At 37.7% G+C, this 15,701-nt stretch overlaps 1 long non-coding RNA gene across 1 annotated transcript in view; it reads right to left on the bottom strand.

The window, feature by feature from the left end:
- Positions 1-239: 239 nt before the first annotated feature.
- Positions 240-15,701, bottom strand: part of LOC146598067 (uncharacterized) — a 46,058-nt gene continuing 30,596 nt past the window's right edge. Inside the window, exon 2 of the long non-coding RNA XR_014895334.1 lies at positions 240-1,107. This is a non-coding gene — a long non-coding RNA (uncharacterized LOC146598067). The remainder of the gene's footprint in view (positions 1,108-15,701) is intronic.

Genomic DNA, 15,701 nt, shown 5'->3' with positions numbered 1-15,701 from the left:
TGCCAGAACTAGGGCCCAAATGAATAAATTTAAGATGATCATCAGAGTTCATTGGCAGGGAAATGTGCCCTCATTTTTGATTTGCTGAAAACGACTTGTTAGAGGTAGATGAGAACATCTTTCCTCTCTAAGAGTATTGGACTTTAGGGAAAGAATCATGACCAAAATCAAAATGAGAAAATGGAATCTTGACAAAGTGAACAACTCTAGAGCAAATAATACAGATCAATCAAAGCATGTTTGTTTTCTACATATATTTAACTATTATTTACCTTGCATCTCCAGAGGAAATAATAGCACTTTAGAACTAAATTTTCTCATTTCGTAATAAGACAGTGAAGCCATGTAGAATTTTTCTTCTGAAAGAAATTTAGAAGTGAGAAATTTAGTAAAGCCTCTTATCATTTTTGCAGACTATTGTAATATATCATTTTTCTGACACATATGCTTGTGCTGAAATATTCAAGACAATGCCTTTTGTTTTGCAAATACAGAGGAATATGCTATGCACTGATGGGAAGTTTCTTCCATTTTCTGGCTGTAGTCTGTGTGTCTGCCGATGAAGAGCAAAGTGAAATCTTTCTTGCTACAGTGCACACTCAAAATTAGAAAGTGAAGCATGTCTTAGGGAGCTGAAGAATCAATGCAATCTATAGAAGAGACTGCACTCAGTGAAGTCAGTTGTGCCACAGATATCAAATCGAAATTCATCCCACTTAATTTAATTCAGATGGCGTATTGTCTTCCTTACAGCAACATAGTGTTTTCATCACTACCTTTCTTTTTCTTTCTTTTGTCCATTTGGCCCTTCAAAAGTGTTAAAAATGAGCCAAAGATACCTATATTTCTTAATTCCCTTATCTTTCCTTAAAGTCATCAATTATTTAGATACATAACAAAGGAAATAATGGCTGGCTAAGTATGAGTATAAGTATATGGTTTGTATTCAGCAGTAACATTGCCATTCTCTGTGACAAAGTCCTGCCAGCCACACTAATGCTCTAATTGATTTTATTCTATAGGAAGCCAAATTATCTTCAGGAGCACTTTGAAGGAGTCTGCTGCTCTTCACTCTGAGCTGAGAGTAAAATCTGGGAGCATATGTTCCTAAGAGGAAAAAAAGATAGTACAAATTGTCAGTAAGACCAAAATAACATCTTTTCCATGCTCTGTTTCTGGAGTGGTTTCTCTATGACTGGATCCATTTGGAGAGGGCAAATTCATAATAAAGCAGGCAGTCTTCCATGGCCTGACAGAGGATTTTAGCACTGTAGAATAAAGTAGAAATTGGTATAATAAATATCCTCTGCTCTTACATCTCTCTGTAGATCTGAGACTTTACAAAGGAGGGCAGAATCATTATTTTCTTTTTATACACAGGAAGGAAGAACAGGCTGAGGTGTGATGGCTTGTGAATGCCACCACGACAGCCTAAGCTGGCTGTTGGGTTCTTCTGCAGGAGATATTTGCTTAATCGGGACTTCATACAATACTGTGCTATATAAAACTGATGCCCAGCCAAAAATGACTGGCAGCAATATGATTGCAAAACCCAGTAACATCACTCTTGTGGGCTAGRTTATGCTTTCAGGATCTCTCTTGTGATGCTTGTGGAATGAGTTTTGTTGATACTTATGCTGTTGGATTGGGGCCCACAGAACATATACTGGGTATAGTTACAGAAGGCACATCTTGGAGATTTTCTCATGGAATGGTTTTCCGTTGGAAAATACCAGCTTCTCAAAACCCAAACTTTTCGTTGGAACGCGTGTACCACAGGCAGCAAAAACGATATTCCTAGTCACAGTGGGAGAAAAAGAAAATGAAGAAAAACAGAGAAAGAAGAGGCGAAAGAAATCTTCACTATCCCAGAATTAGAAAAATCAGTGTTAATGGTATGTACATGATATGCTGAAGTCCTGTTTCAGTAATAAAAACCAGTCAGCAAATAGGGAAAATCATCTGCACAGGTCCTTGACTTTTCTAGTTGAGGTAACCTAATATGAGCACAAAAATGTTCATAACATGACAAAAATGAAACATAAGTGGAACAGAATTCAAGTGATCTTGACCACTTAAAATCAATGCATTTCTCCCATAAACAATAAGAAGCAGGAGAACATTTTTTGCCTTTTTTTTTAATGCTCTGTATATTTATGATAATTAAATCAATAGGAATGGCTGGAAAGTTATGATAACAGAATGGTCTTATTCCCAGAGAAGAAAAATGGAAAAAAGTAACACCAAAGTCCCCATTTTTGCAATTGATATGAGAGATTTAGTTTTAAATTTACAGTTTTTCAATTGGACTTCGTAAGTGTCTGAAGAGTCACCCCAATTCTTGTAGGTCTCCATTTGGAAAATAGCCTAAGTGACAATGTTGAAGGCAGTAATTTGTCAAGCAACAGCAAAATAAACTGAAATAGGAACAAATGAAAATAACCTTTATCTGTAGAATGCTTTTTGATTAAACAGTATCATTTATATGCTGTCTGGGACATAAAAGTATTAACCTGGATAAAAACTAAAGCAAGTTAAAAAATTAGAGAAGAATGTTTGGGTAAATTTCTGGCATTCAGAGTATTTGAGGAAATTTAATTTAGCTTTTTATATATCTTTGAGGGACCCTTACACCCTAAAATTCAGATTTAGGTTGTGAAAACTGTCAGTGAGTTCCCTGGAGGGCCAAACAAATCAAGAAAAAGAAAAAAGGCAAAATCTATTTTGGAAGTCTTTTTAATGCTTAAAATTCAAAGAAGAAAATGTCAACAGTCTTCAAGATTATCATCAATAATGCCTTTAAGATGAGCGAGCATAGATTTACACCATTACTAGATCAAGCTTACTGAAATCAGTGAAAGATCCCCATTGACTTTGTTGGCTTTGGTATGTGTTTCTGGATCAGGTGAAAATGAATACATTTCTTCACATAAAATAAAAGATTAATTTAGCTGACAACAAGGTCCAGAATTTTATATAATGCCTATATGATAGGCTGTTGCTGCACTGCAACTCACTATAGTCTCAGCCCCCCTTTCCACCCACTCATGACATTTAACAAGAATTTTCCCAACATTAGTTTTTTTATACTTACCCACAGCCAAAAGTTAAATAATTTTGGAACACCAAATCGCTGGAATTAACTAAACAAACTATTTTCATTTAGCTTAATCTAAGTTCATCTTTACCCCCATAATCATCAATCTGGATTCTTCCAGTGGGTGCATAAATCTAGTTTCTGAATGCCTGCYACTGAAAAAGCACCATGGCATACTTAAACAATCATTTGTCAAACCCTCTGTTTTCTATTTCATCCCACGATTCATCTTTTAGTGAAAGCTGGCTCTCCTGCTTACTTAGTAGCAGAGAGAAGAATTAGCCTGTTAGAGACATAGGAAGAAACCGCTGAATGACAGGTGCCATCACCTACCGCACTTAGGCTTTCCTGTGAAGTCTCAGCTCTCAAGTCTGGATGTGGTTTGATCTATAAATGACAAAAACCCACTTAGGATTTTCCAAATTCCTCAGGATGTGCACTGGCTAACGTATACCTGCTTTCATGTATTGACTGACTGTCTAATGCCCGGGGCCATAAAGGTGATTAGAACCTTAATTCCTGRCAAATTCTAGGCATTTCACTGCTACTAAAATGAGTAGAGCTTGGGTCATTAAATACTTGCAGATTTGAGCTTAATTTGCTTAGTTTTGATTGAAAATCTCAACGTAAAGTATTAAGTGACTTGGTTACAACATAAACAAGGTGGCATAGGAATGAAATGATCACAGGTTCTTGACAGACGTGCAAGAACATCTGTGTGTAATTTCATACAGCCATTAATGTCACAGGACAACAAAGTTCAAATTGCCTGAAACAAGGGCTCCCCTTAGTGAGGTGAGGATACCCATATGTCAGCTGTGCATTTAGGTGATGGAGTGAGCAATTTCAGAAAGGTATTTAAAGATTACTAGATATTGTATATTGCCAGAAACAAACTGTTTTGAAGAATACTCAGAGCTCAGAAAAGGCCATCTGGTGGTAGAGCTCCCTGGGGTTTTAAAAATAGCACAGTTCCCTTACAGACACAGTTCCTGATGCATTTGCATGCTGATTAACCATCTGATTTGTTAGGCATTTAATTCTGACAGCTGCTTTGCAAAATTTAAGTGTGTGTGTTAAGCACTCATAAAAACACTTATGGACATTATTGTACATCACACACTGTATGCGCCAGGCAAAAAATTAGCATAACTGGATTGTTATTGTCTCCAAGCAAAAAGTATTATTAGCACCACTGGAACATCTCCAGTTCTCTAGCCAATCACGTTCAGTTCCCACTGCTAATAGGATCTTTCTCGTTTTAGAATGAGAAGCAAGACTTACCAGCATGATGAGAGCATACACATAGATCTCATAAATGCTGAGAAAACTGTTTAGCTATATAAATGCTAGATATCAGATCCCTATGATCACAGCAGGATTTGCTAAGAAGTCTTCATCTTCAGTATGACAGAATAACTGAGGTAACCAAGACTATCTTGGTGATGTTATCCTCCTCATTATGCGTGCTTGTGAAATCTCAGAGCACTATTAGCAAGATTTAATCAATTCATTCTTCTGGAATATGGGCTTACTTTCCCAGATCCCATCGGAGTAGTATATGAGGAATTCATAAAGCAGAGACTGACTTTGCTTTTGGCTTTCTAACATCATTGAGGTCAGTTCTTGCTTTCATGGCCTCTTGCAGAATCTGGCAGTGAGAGAGAACATCCATTAATGGCAGTGAGGAAAGTTGCACAGTTCTATGCTTCTGAGCAGCTTGGCGCCATGCATTGCAAATGTGCGTGTGTCTCAGAATGCTGTTAAAAGATTTCAGAGTGCAGTATTACTGGTTTTGGAACTATACTTTTTTGTCTGATCCTGGAAATTCCCCAAAATGTACACGTGTTTGACAGCACTGAAAAGCATGGTTTGCCTGCTTTRTATTCCTGGCAAAGATAGGCCAGTTGAGCATGTGGTAAAATGTCCTTTAGTTTGGTACATACCATTCAGAATGTTCCAATGCATAGGGTGCACAACCAGTGCGGTTTTGTCTGCAGCTGAAGAATCAGTCTCAAAAAGCTTTTCCTCTTCAATCAAAAACAGCAAGGTCAGAACACCATTTTATTGCAACCTTTACAAAACCATTGCAACCTTTATAAAACCATAGAGGTCAGAAAATACTACTGGAGACAGTCAATGCTACTGCTTGCATTGCAGTCACAAGGGATTAGTTTTCATGTCTGGGTCCATGGTATATTGTTCATAGTTTTCATTGTCTTGAGCTACCATAAATTAGAAGTAGTATTGATGGGAGAAACATATTCAGTGGAAGTTTGAGCAAATAATGAATAGAAATTGGGGGAGGGGGATCAATACACCTTTACCAAACAGCTTTTTCATAGTCTTGGCCAGTTTTTCCAATTTCTCCTCTTTCTCTTCTGCCATCTTTCTCAGCACATTTAGACATTAAACCTGTGTTGAAGAATGATATGGAGAATTCTTTCTTTTACAGTAACAACTGTGATCAAAGCATCTCTATCTCCACATGCAGATTGAAAGATGGTAGTATCAATGACCATGACACCAGTCTCTATCCTTGCTTCTCTTAAAGCCCTTACAGCCTCCAAAAAGGCTGTGTAACTTTCATCTCTGCTAATAGCATCTAAATTTCTTTTTTGCTTTTGTTGTTGTTGTTGTTGTTGTTGTTGTTGTTGTTTTTGCTTTTTCTCTTGAATGGTATGAGAAGTTTTGTCTTATCGAATGATTTTATTCCTTACTTATTGCCAAGCTCTAGCAGTAAGCAGGTGACAACCATCAGATGTTTGAATGCTTTAGACAAATCGTTAACTAATACTGCATAGTGGCTGTGAGTCAATTAAAATACCAGACGAACACAGTGGTCAACCAGTTATGGTTAGTTAAGAGGAATTCCAGAACAATTTTGAAGCTGCTTGTAGTGGGGATATTGGACACTTTCTTTCTTTCTCTGATTTAATCAAACAACAGAAAATCAGCAAACAATAAAGTTGGCAATTCCCAGCAATTGCAGTTACAATACACTGGGAGGATAATAAAATATGGTTAATATAGTATAGTTCAGAGATAAGCATAATTGTAATTCAAAAGACAAAATTCTCCATTTTTACAGACTGTTATTTATAGGGAGCCAAACTGCTAGACTGTGTTTCAATTATCACTCAGTGCTAGTGAGAGGGGAAATAATGAGACTTTATCTTAGCAATACAGAGTAACAGCATCATCCATTCCATTGAAATTACTGCTGCAGAAGACTACAAGCCAGATACTGCGAATGGTGGAGAGCCGAATATATGAGACAGGGCAGAGGAGCTAACCTAGACTTTGGGAAACAGTAGGACGAGGGGTTCCTGGCTATTCCTCTGTAACTATAACATGTACGTACATTTTTTGGCTCTCATTTTCTCAAGATTATCTGGGTTGAAGAAGATGAGAAATTCTGCTTAATCCAGGTTAAAATAAAACAGTATCAACGTGTTAATTTTAGAGAACACAGCACATTGTGATATATGTACCTAACTCATTAGAGCCAGTCCTAAATGTGTGTTTGATTCTTAGCCTAACCTGTTTTATTGAGAAACACAGAAATAATTGTCTTTTCACCTGTAGCTGAATCCAACAGACTCACATCTAGCAGGCTATTGAACAAAGTAAATGGAAAACATCCCTAGAGAAGCTGAAAGTTTTGCCTCCTCCATCAATTCATATCTAACAGTCAGGTTTGTTTCTCCCTTTGTTATGTTGTTGCCTCCAAATTATTTGCAAGCTGCAAGTTAATGCTGTAAAATACGAGTCATGAACTCATGAAATTTCAGTCAGGCCTGGGGCAGGAGGGATTTGGGAATGCTGTCTGTAAGGTTGCAGATGCTTTCAGCTAAAGTCTGGGCTAGCTGGAACAGATGCTTGTTTGACCACACAGCTGTTAGGGTACTGGCATAAAGTTAACATTAACATTAACATTAACATTAACAAGAAGTCCCATCTTCGAAGATAGTTGCATGAAGTGACTTCTCATCTTACTGAAGTCCATGGGAATTTTGCCATGGACTTCTATGAAGTCATGGTTTTCTCCATGAAATCAGAGGTTAGTCAGTGGCTTTATGTGCTGCATAAGCAGTCCAGTGAATTTATTCACTTTCTATAGAATTTTTATTTAATATAGCAAATGCAGCCAAATATTTATGATGATTTCACAATAGTAGTTGCATATACTGCTCCTTAGAGGCCTAGGAGTCTGCCAAAATATCATTACTGTTAATTAATCAAGTCTATTTGAGCCAACTTCTGTTCCTACTGAAATCAATTGCAAAGCTTCTCTACATTTCAGTGAATTCAAATTCTTTATAATTTAGCCTTTTTACTACTAGGCTCTGAATTTCTTTTGTTCCATTAAGCAAGGCTGCCTTTCCAGCAATTCCTGTAATTTCTGCTTTATTTTAACAAGTTTCTTCAAATCAATTTCAAAAGTATTTTAGCTAATATATCACCAAATATAACATTATATATATTATACAAGACAGCATTTCGTTTGCATTCTAGCCTACAGGCCCTGATCGTGAGATCACTGTGGCCCCAGGTTCTGAGTCTATTCCCTTTGCTAATGTCCTATGCCTTGTCTGAGGCTAAGTTCAGTAAAGCAGGTTGCGGTTACTTTTGTGTATTGGATCTAAGGAGTTTCTAGAACAGAGCTTTGTTTCACCCATTTCTAACTTTCTAAGGAAAAATACATCTTTCATGCAAAATCTGTGGTATATACTATGTATCTGGGTACCACTAGGTAATAATGTTAGGCATGTTTCTGAATTAGAATAGACTTTGTGTTATAGAGGTAAATGCTTTGCTCCATGGARGCCTTTGAGCTTTTGCTGAGTATATTGGTCAAACACCCTCAGTGTCACTACTGAAGAATGTTATCTAAGCTTTGTAAGTGCCACACTGTACCTTTTTTTGTAGACAACCAGAGCATTTTCAGTCTCAAAACTCTGCCAGCACAGCTCTTCTTTGTACATATAAGTACAAACAGAAGAAGAGATAAATGAGGAAATGGTAGATTTGTTTGAAAATTTTTTCATGACAAACATTAAACACTCTAGGGCAGTATTGTTTAAGAGAATTTTAGAAAATATAGAAGGACACAGTGTTTTGTGTTCCTCATCTTCTTGCTGGCATGAGATCATGTCTAATCAGGCCATGCACAAGCTTTCATGGCATCTGATCAAAAATAGACCCAGGAAAAACTGCACAAGTTCTGTTTCTAGGTACAAATGTGTTGTCTCAGGTTAAAATTGAAACCCATAGGAATCTGTTTCCCATCCTTTATGTGCTGTCTTCTCAGGGTGGAATTTACCCTTGATATGGACTGACTGTGCATCAGTTAAGACAAATCCAAGGACTTACTTTGAAAATTAAAGTGCAGAGGACTTGTACTGGTCTTCTGTGCAGTGGTGAATTTCACCTACAGCAGGTAAGAAGGCCGGCACAAATTGCTGAGTCWAGCAGGTCAGTATATAGCCCAAACCTGCAGTAATGAGAATGCCACCAGAGAAGTAGGTGAAGGAAGCAGCAGTGGTCAGTTGTGGAAAACATATTTCCGGGGGAAAATAAGTATTTCCTAAACTGATGAGTTTCGATCTCCAGTTGTTTATTGTTTTGTTTATTTTTAACAACTCATGATTATAATATAGAATGCTTATTTCTCTAAATGCCTACTTCTTCTTCCTCAGTCCTCCCAAATGGCCTTGGTGATCTTTTGTGATGAGGACTTAAATTCTCTTCTGAAAACCTCCAATGGGTCATGAATGTTTTTCCTCCCTTCTAGACTAGAAATAGCTATTGCATTCTTATGATTAATTTACTTACGTATCACTTCATAGATGACTTACTTGATTATTCATCTGCAGTAGCTATAACTTTGGAAAAAGTGAGCCATTTTCATTTGTGTGCTTTCCTCCTGTGTGAGAATGAAGGAAAGGGAACAGTAGAATATTCTCAGCTATTTTTGGATGATGCACTTCAGTAGTTTTGTATAAGCTGAATTCTGCTCTCCTCTTCTACATCTATTTCACATCTACATCTTCTGCATCTAATCACCCAGTTAAATGGTTTGAGTTATCCAAGCTAATTTCTTGCCTAAAAGGAATACTCACATAGTTCTGTCTGCCAGTTGGCTCCAGCAAAACCGGAGATGAGAAAACTTTGCTGAACATGTGTGTAACTTTCTGTCAGCAGAAATCAAATATTCCTCCAGAGTTGAGCATATTTACGCTTCTTCTGCAGTCACTGCAATATTACTGAGCCAGCCTGAGTTTACTCGGGTGTTGATGGTGGTTAAGGTCAGAGAGCAGCAAGAGCAGGGCTGCTCCACAACGGAGGATGAGCCCGGAGCCGAGGGTACTCTCACCAACCAGGGTGCAGTCCCTCAGCAGCTGAAGGCTGTGGGCAGAGYAGAGGGCTGGTAACAGGCTCTATCCTGAGACAGGTGAGACCTCAGACAGGTCAGATGGTGGAGTTCATTCATCCCCATAGGAAGATTTTAAAGGAGCGTAGTGGAAGACCATCTTCTCTGTAAATTTGTCTTAACTAAAACTCTGACCCAGTGAACCTTTGTTTTGCTGTTGGTGCTTGGAGGAAGAGTGAAAAAGCACTACCATTTAGGACGATAAATTAAGCAAGGACAGATTGTATATAGTCCACAGGCACACCTGCTGCATACAGCGTACTTCACGCTGACTTGTGTTCCCAGGATTACTCCCCTATAGAGACACCAACAGAAACCAGAATACAACAGTACCTGGTAGATTAATAGAAGTGCATCTTACTGCTCAAAAATAGGATGTTAAAAGATCATCTTACGCTACATAAGATATATGCAATCTACAGATATCCAGTTTAAGAAGGGAATATTTTAATGTAGATTCTTTTTAGAGCCATGGAAAACTAATATTGCTGCTTACTTAAAAAACAGTGGTAATAGCAATAACACTATGTATTTCCATGGAAGTTTGAACTCTGAGCACAATGCTACTACTTACCTTGATTTATTTTTATTTTATTCTTTAATACTGTATATCAATTATCAGCTTTTTATGCTCTTTTGCCTAATCTTGCTCAARTTACCTGCCAAAAGTTTTCACCTTTTCATACAAGTAGTAAATGATGGAGTTTTGAGGAGCAGACAGTATCTTCATTAGCCAGCAGGGGGGTATATGCAGCCTCTCTGTAAGGAAAGCATGGGCAGCAGTCTGCAAGTAGCTGCTTTATTCATAGATGGGATGAAAGAGCCTTAACCAGGCATCACTTAGTTCACAGAAAGCAGGCAATGTCACTTGCAAGATACCAATTTCATATATCTGAGCTAGAGAAACTGGGTTTATTTGCACTTGGTACTTACGCTGACCTCTTTAAAAATAATAATAAAAAAAAAAACTTTGCAAATTGAGTCTAAAAGAAGCATCTAATTTCTGGTGCTCTGTGTAAGAGGAGCTCACTGCTGATTTTATCATCACAGGCAAGTTATGTGTGCAAATTAGGTGCACTTAAACGGAACTAAGCGTGAAGTGTAAACTGCAGTGTTTGTTCAGTATATTCACCTATTTTCATACAGTATATTCAGTATATATATATTATATAGAGATATATACTTTTTTAATGTGATCTTCAAATTGTGGTGGAAGGGGTCTCACTCAGACCTCATAAAAATAGTCAGGAGGCTTTCTATTGACCACCATATGCTGAGAATCAAGCGCTATGACTTAAAGATTATTGGCTCTACTAGACCTGCTTCTAAAACCCTGCAGTGATGATTGCTGAAAGCACTACAGTAATTGTAGCATTACTATTGGAATTGTTGTGGTGGTTATGCAATTATTTTCATTACAGTAGAATCCAGAGGCACCGAATTAAATCAGAGTCTGTTGCTAGGTCATGTGAGAAAACCACAAGACTCCTGCCTAAGAATTTGTAATTAAAAGGGCATTTCAATTTTGACAATATACATTATCAGTATGACACAGAAACCTAAAGCAAGGTAGAATTGGAGAAGAATGCTGTTTATAAAGGTCGCTATTAACAAATTATTAAGAAGCAGTCTCATAAGCCTGTATTTTATGGTATCTGTTTATTCCACATACATTAAAATCTTGCATACTGGTAAAAAAAAACCTAAGAATTGTAAGCCTCCTTGGACAATGCAGAAATACAACAAGGTGTCTGCACCTCAGGTTCATGGAGGCAAGGAGCTGTGGGTTAGTGCACTGACATTACTTTATTCACTTACTTCATTTCACTGGCATACGCATAATTAAACAATTTGCTCTTGCAGGCAGAGAAGAGATCTGTCACTGTCAGTGTGGAACAGATTGGCTCAATCACTGTCAACAAAATTATTTGATTCGTGTAACAATGTGAAAATTTTCACAACCTCTACTAAACTTTGTTTAGTTGGGAGTTAAGACCAAGAGTGCTAATAGATAGGTAGAGTGTACTCCCAGTATATGATTCTGTCTCCCTCAAGAGTCTGACGAGTTTGAGAGAGTTTGAGCTAACAGCTCAATCTTTTACTGCAGACATAAAGCTTTGTTCAAATTTTAACAAAAAATAGGGTTCAATCCCTTCTACCAAAAGTTCCCAGTATAATTCCAAATGGATTCACCCCATTGCTTGAATCGGCTGGAACTGAACAGGGAAATCTGTTGCAGCGAGAGTGTTCTGTGTTGGTATTGGTTGACCAGCATGTTGCTTTTGTGCTGTCTTCTCTGTCCTGCACATACATAACAAGGACAAATCTTTTCAGTGCCAAGCTCTTCCCTTTATCCAGCTGTATAACAAGGGAAAGGCTAGATACCTTGCAAACTGAAAGAGCTGCTTGCCAAGAACAGTTGGCTCTATATAGCTTGCTTATCTGTTTTTAAATGACCATGTACAGGCTTTGGTTTTTAGGATTTTAGCTGTTGTGAAATTGTATATCCATAATCCATTCGCTGGATATGTCAGCCCTGTTGACTTGCTGTTCACAAACCATTTACTGTAGCCATTACTTTGAGGCCTTGCTATTCATATCTCATGCTTCAGCTCAGAGATCTCCATGGATTCTCTCTGTTGCCTGGATGACCCACGTCCTCATGATGATATTAGCACAGAGTAGAAATATATTCTATATTTACCGCTCACTCCTTTTTCCTTTTTACTGTCTTTCTTGGCAAAACACTTTTGTGCAAATATGTTTGAAAAGCAAATAAAAGCCATTACCAGTGCCATCCAGCAGACTGGCATTTTTCTATGTAAGTTCATGCTAATATATTAATTTTCTTCAGTATTCATTTTGTTCACACTGCTAGCCTCACAAAAGCAGGACATACTTAACTGCCACAGACTGAGACAGATGTATGAGGCACATGCAGAAAAAAAACCATTAAAATTAATACAGGACTAGAGTAGTGGATACATTTGGAGCTTTAGGAGAAGCATGTTTACAAAAGACAAGGGTCTTCAGAGGTGTTTAAATGCCTAGAGATGATGTTCAGTGGGAATCAGGCACCTCATATGCTCTTGAAAATCCTTGAGATGTTGATCTATATCTTTAAAAGTTTCCATCTCTCTCTCACTAGCTAGGCATCTAAACAGTAACCATGTTTTTTAGCATACACTGCACCCTGTTGCTCCTCTTCATTATTTTTACATGCTGCTTTTCCTTTGGAAGGAGATCTGTCATACCATCCATTCTGAAAGAAAATGTTCTTTCCTCAGTATTAACACTTCTGCTGTTTGGTGCCTCCCTTGGGAGCAGGGAAACCTCTGAACACTGAAGGAATAGAAACATGGAACCAGAGGTCTACAAGGTTTTATGCAGCCATAATACTGAGCTCTTTTGAAATAGATATCCCTTTATATTTATAAAGCGCCTTTCATCCTGAGAACAGAAAGTTCAGGGAATTACTATTAAATCTTAAACTGCAATGCCAAGGCATTCCTAGATTGTACTGAATTATCTTCACGTTTTAGTAATTTCTTGAAGAAGTTAATTCTTGAGGATTTTGCTGTCAAGCAGCCGATAGGACTCATAATTAATCCATAGTTTCCTTGATGCCAAGCAGCCAGAGGGACCAGGGGTATTAGGTATACTTTTGTTCTCTTTTTATGGTAAATAATAGTAGCTCTCATTCTCATAAGAATTCAGACGGATCTGGCTGAGTAATAAAATACTCTGAAAAAACAACAAGGAAAGGCCTGACTACAAAGGCACTGCAGTTTTGCATTATTAGAAAAGAGAGTTTGAAACTCTGTTAAAACACACACACACACACACACAGAGACACACACACACACACAGACACACACACACAAAAATAGAAACAAGTTTGCCCATGGTCTCTTGGCTCCAGTGAGCATCCTGCAATGCCAAAGACTTGTCATCAGAACCACCAACGGGACATGGGAAGAGCATGCTGCTCCCCTGCTCTTGCTGCTGCTCAAACTCCTGCTGCTGTTGTTTGTGTCACTAACTTCTGGAATTTCTACTGCTGGCTCAGAGTTCATGAAAGTTGAATAAAATACCCGTTGGTGAAATAAAGAGTAGATTTTCTTCATATAAAAAATCACATCAGTAAGATTTCTCTTAAAGAATCACAGCTGAATGTGGTTAAATCATTCAAAAAGTGATAAGTAAATATTTTCAGTTCTCTGTTGCTCATGCAGTCACGGGAACCAGTGCCTGAAAGCAGTGGGACTACTGCTGGCTAGTTTATTTAACTTGTTCCCTGTATGCTTTGCTTTTTGTGAGAATATTTGCATAGCCCCCAGCTTAAGTGAACTTTGACACCAAAGTTTATTTTTTCAGTTTCATCATTTGTCACTGAAGCCTTGATTTAGCTCTTATTCTACAATGGCATAGTTATCAAAACTCTACTGCAGTCAGTGAATTTATATCAAGGCAAAGCCAGTAGGACTGAGATCAGGACTGTATTTTAAAGACCTCACATAGCAGCTGCTGAAGTCAATGGCAAAACGTGTTTGTTAGCTTTGATTTATTTAAGATCAGACTCTAAAAGAACAGATGAGACCTGCCCAAAAAGGAGTTTGGAAGTAGCTAGAGAAGCAATACACTGAAGTGTAAGGCAGAACAAAAAAGAAAGTTAGATCAGAATGGATGACTGACCTTTGTCTGAAAAGGTAGGAAAAAAGAGCTGATATTATATATTCTGCTGTTCTCTGTCTCTCCATCCAACTCTTCCACTTCTTATATTAACACCTTCTAAGACACCGAAGAGGGTTTATTCTCATCCTGGCAGTACAGAAGAATTGTAAAGTGGCTTTATGTTTACTAAATCTCTTCACACTAAAAATGCTTTAATGCAACATAAATGTCTCTTCAATAGCTTTTTCTTCTAGTCTTTCAAGTAGGCATATTCTAGTCTTTCATCTTATCTAGTCACCCACTGTAGACTCTTAACTCTATTTCATTCAAAGTTACTCTGCTTAGGAGTTTGAGAGAAACCAGGGCTCTGATTAACAAATCTGATGTCAGTGCTTCATACCCAATATAGCTTTTTATGGGGATATATTGTCCTGCTGCTGGCAGCTGCCACTCCTACAGCTATTACCTGCTCCTGAAATTTAGTCAGGGCTTGTTTTGTTGGGTAGCAAGTAAATTCTCTGTGAACAATTCTATGAACTACAGCTGAAGAAGAGTAGGGAAGATGCTTTGCATGACTAATTCATCTTCTTTTGGTGCTTTCACTCTGTCTTTTACTCGTCCTCCCTCTTGTCTGTTTTAGGTTGCAGTCTTTTCTAAGCAGCACTGTACCACTCCTCTGTAGAACATCTGGTGCAGAGGTAATATATCTCAAATGATGGTATATTGCCATATTGAGAACATACAGGTTTTACATACTTCCACAAAAATAAAAGCAAATTCATACAAACTGATGCACTGTCTTTAATCCCTTGTCAGTGCTAATAAAAAATAGGGGATTTTTTTTTAGCATTTGCTTTTTGCTATAGGAGCAATCAGCAGTGAAACTCCAGGTTCCATTATTCAGCTAACAGAGCATAAGGATCTTTGAGAACACTTCACAATTTAGGTATATTAATGGTTCATGCTGTGATGTAGATTGTGAAATATTGGAGATTAAAATAGCTTCTATGATTATCTTTTTTGATGCCTAGAAATTACTTTGCCATAAACTTACGCCTGCTCAAATACTATTGGAATAGATTACTGCTGGTTGTCTCTTATTATCTGCAAAGCTTGCATGTTTTAGAGAGAAGAGCTTCCATTTTATTCCCTTTGCAACTGCAAGAATTTCTCAGTATTGTGTCACTTAATTCTGCAGATAAATTATCCCATTTTCAGGTTCAGTCTTCTTCCATTTAGCCATGACTCTTAAAGATGACAGAAATCTCTTAGACTCAGGTGCCAAAGTGCAGGGGCAGAAGAATGAAGTGAGATAACCAGCTAGTTTTGAGCCTCCTGATGAATTTCTTAAGCCTTCATTTTCATCAAGTTGACAACTCTTCCCGAATGACAAAAAAATTTCTCTGGGAGTTTTCTGTATGAGGTGGTGTAATCTTCTATACACTGCAATTCACAAAGATCAATAGAAATAAACTATGAAATAATTGGTTCCAC

This window comes from Rhea americana, unplaced genomic scaffold, assembly GCF_003343005.1.
Source record: "Rhea americana isolate MKP2758 unplaced genomic scaffold, rheAme1 scaffold_171, whole genome shotgun sequence".
Taxonomy (NCBI): Eukaryota; Metazoa; Chordata; class Aves; order Rheiformes; family Rheidae; genus Rhea; species Rhea americana.
This window is presented reverse-complemented; position numbering and strand designations above follow the sequence as displayed.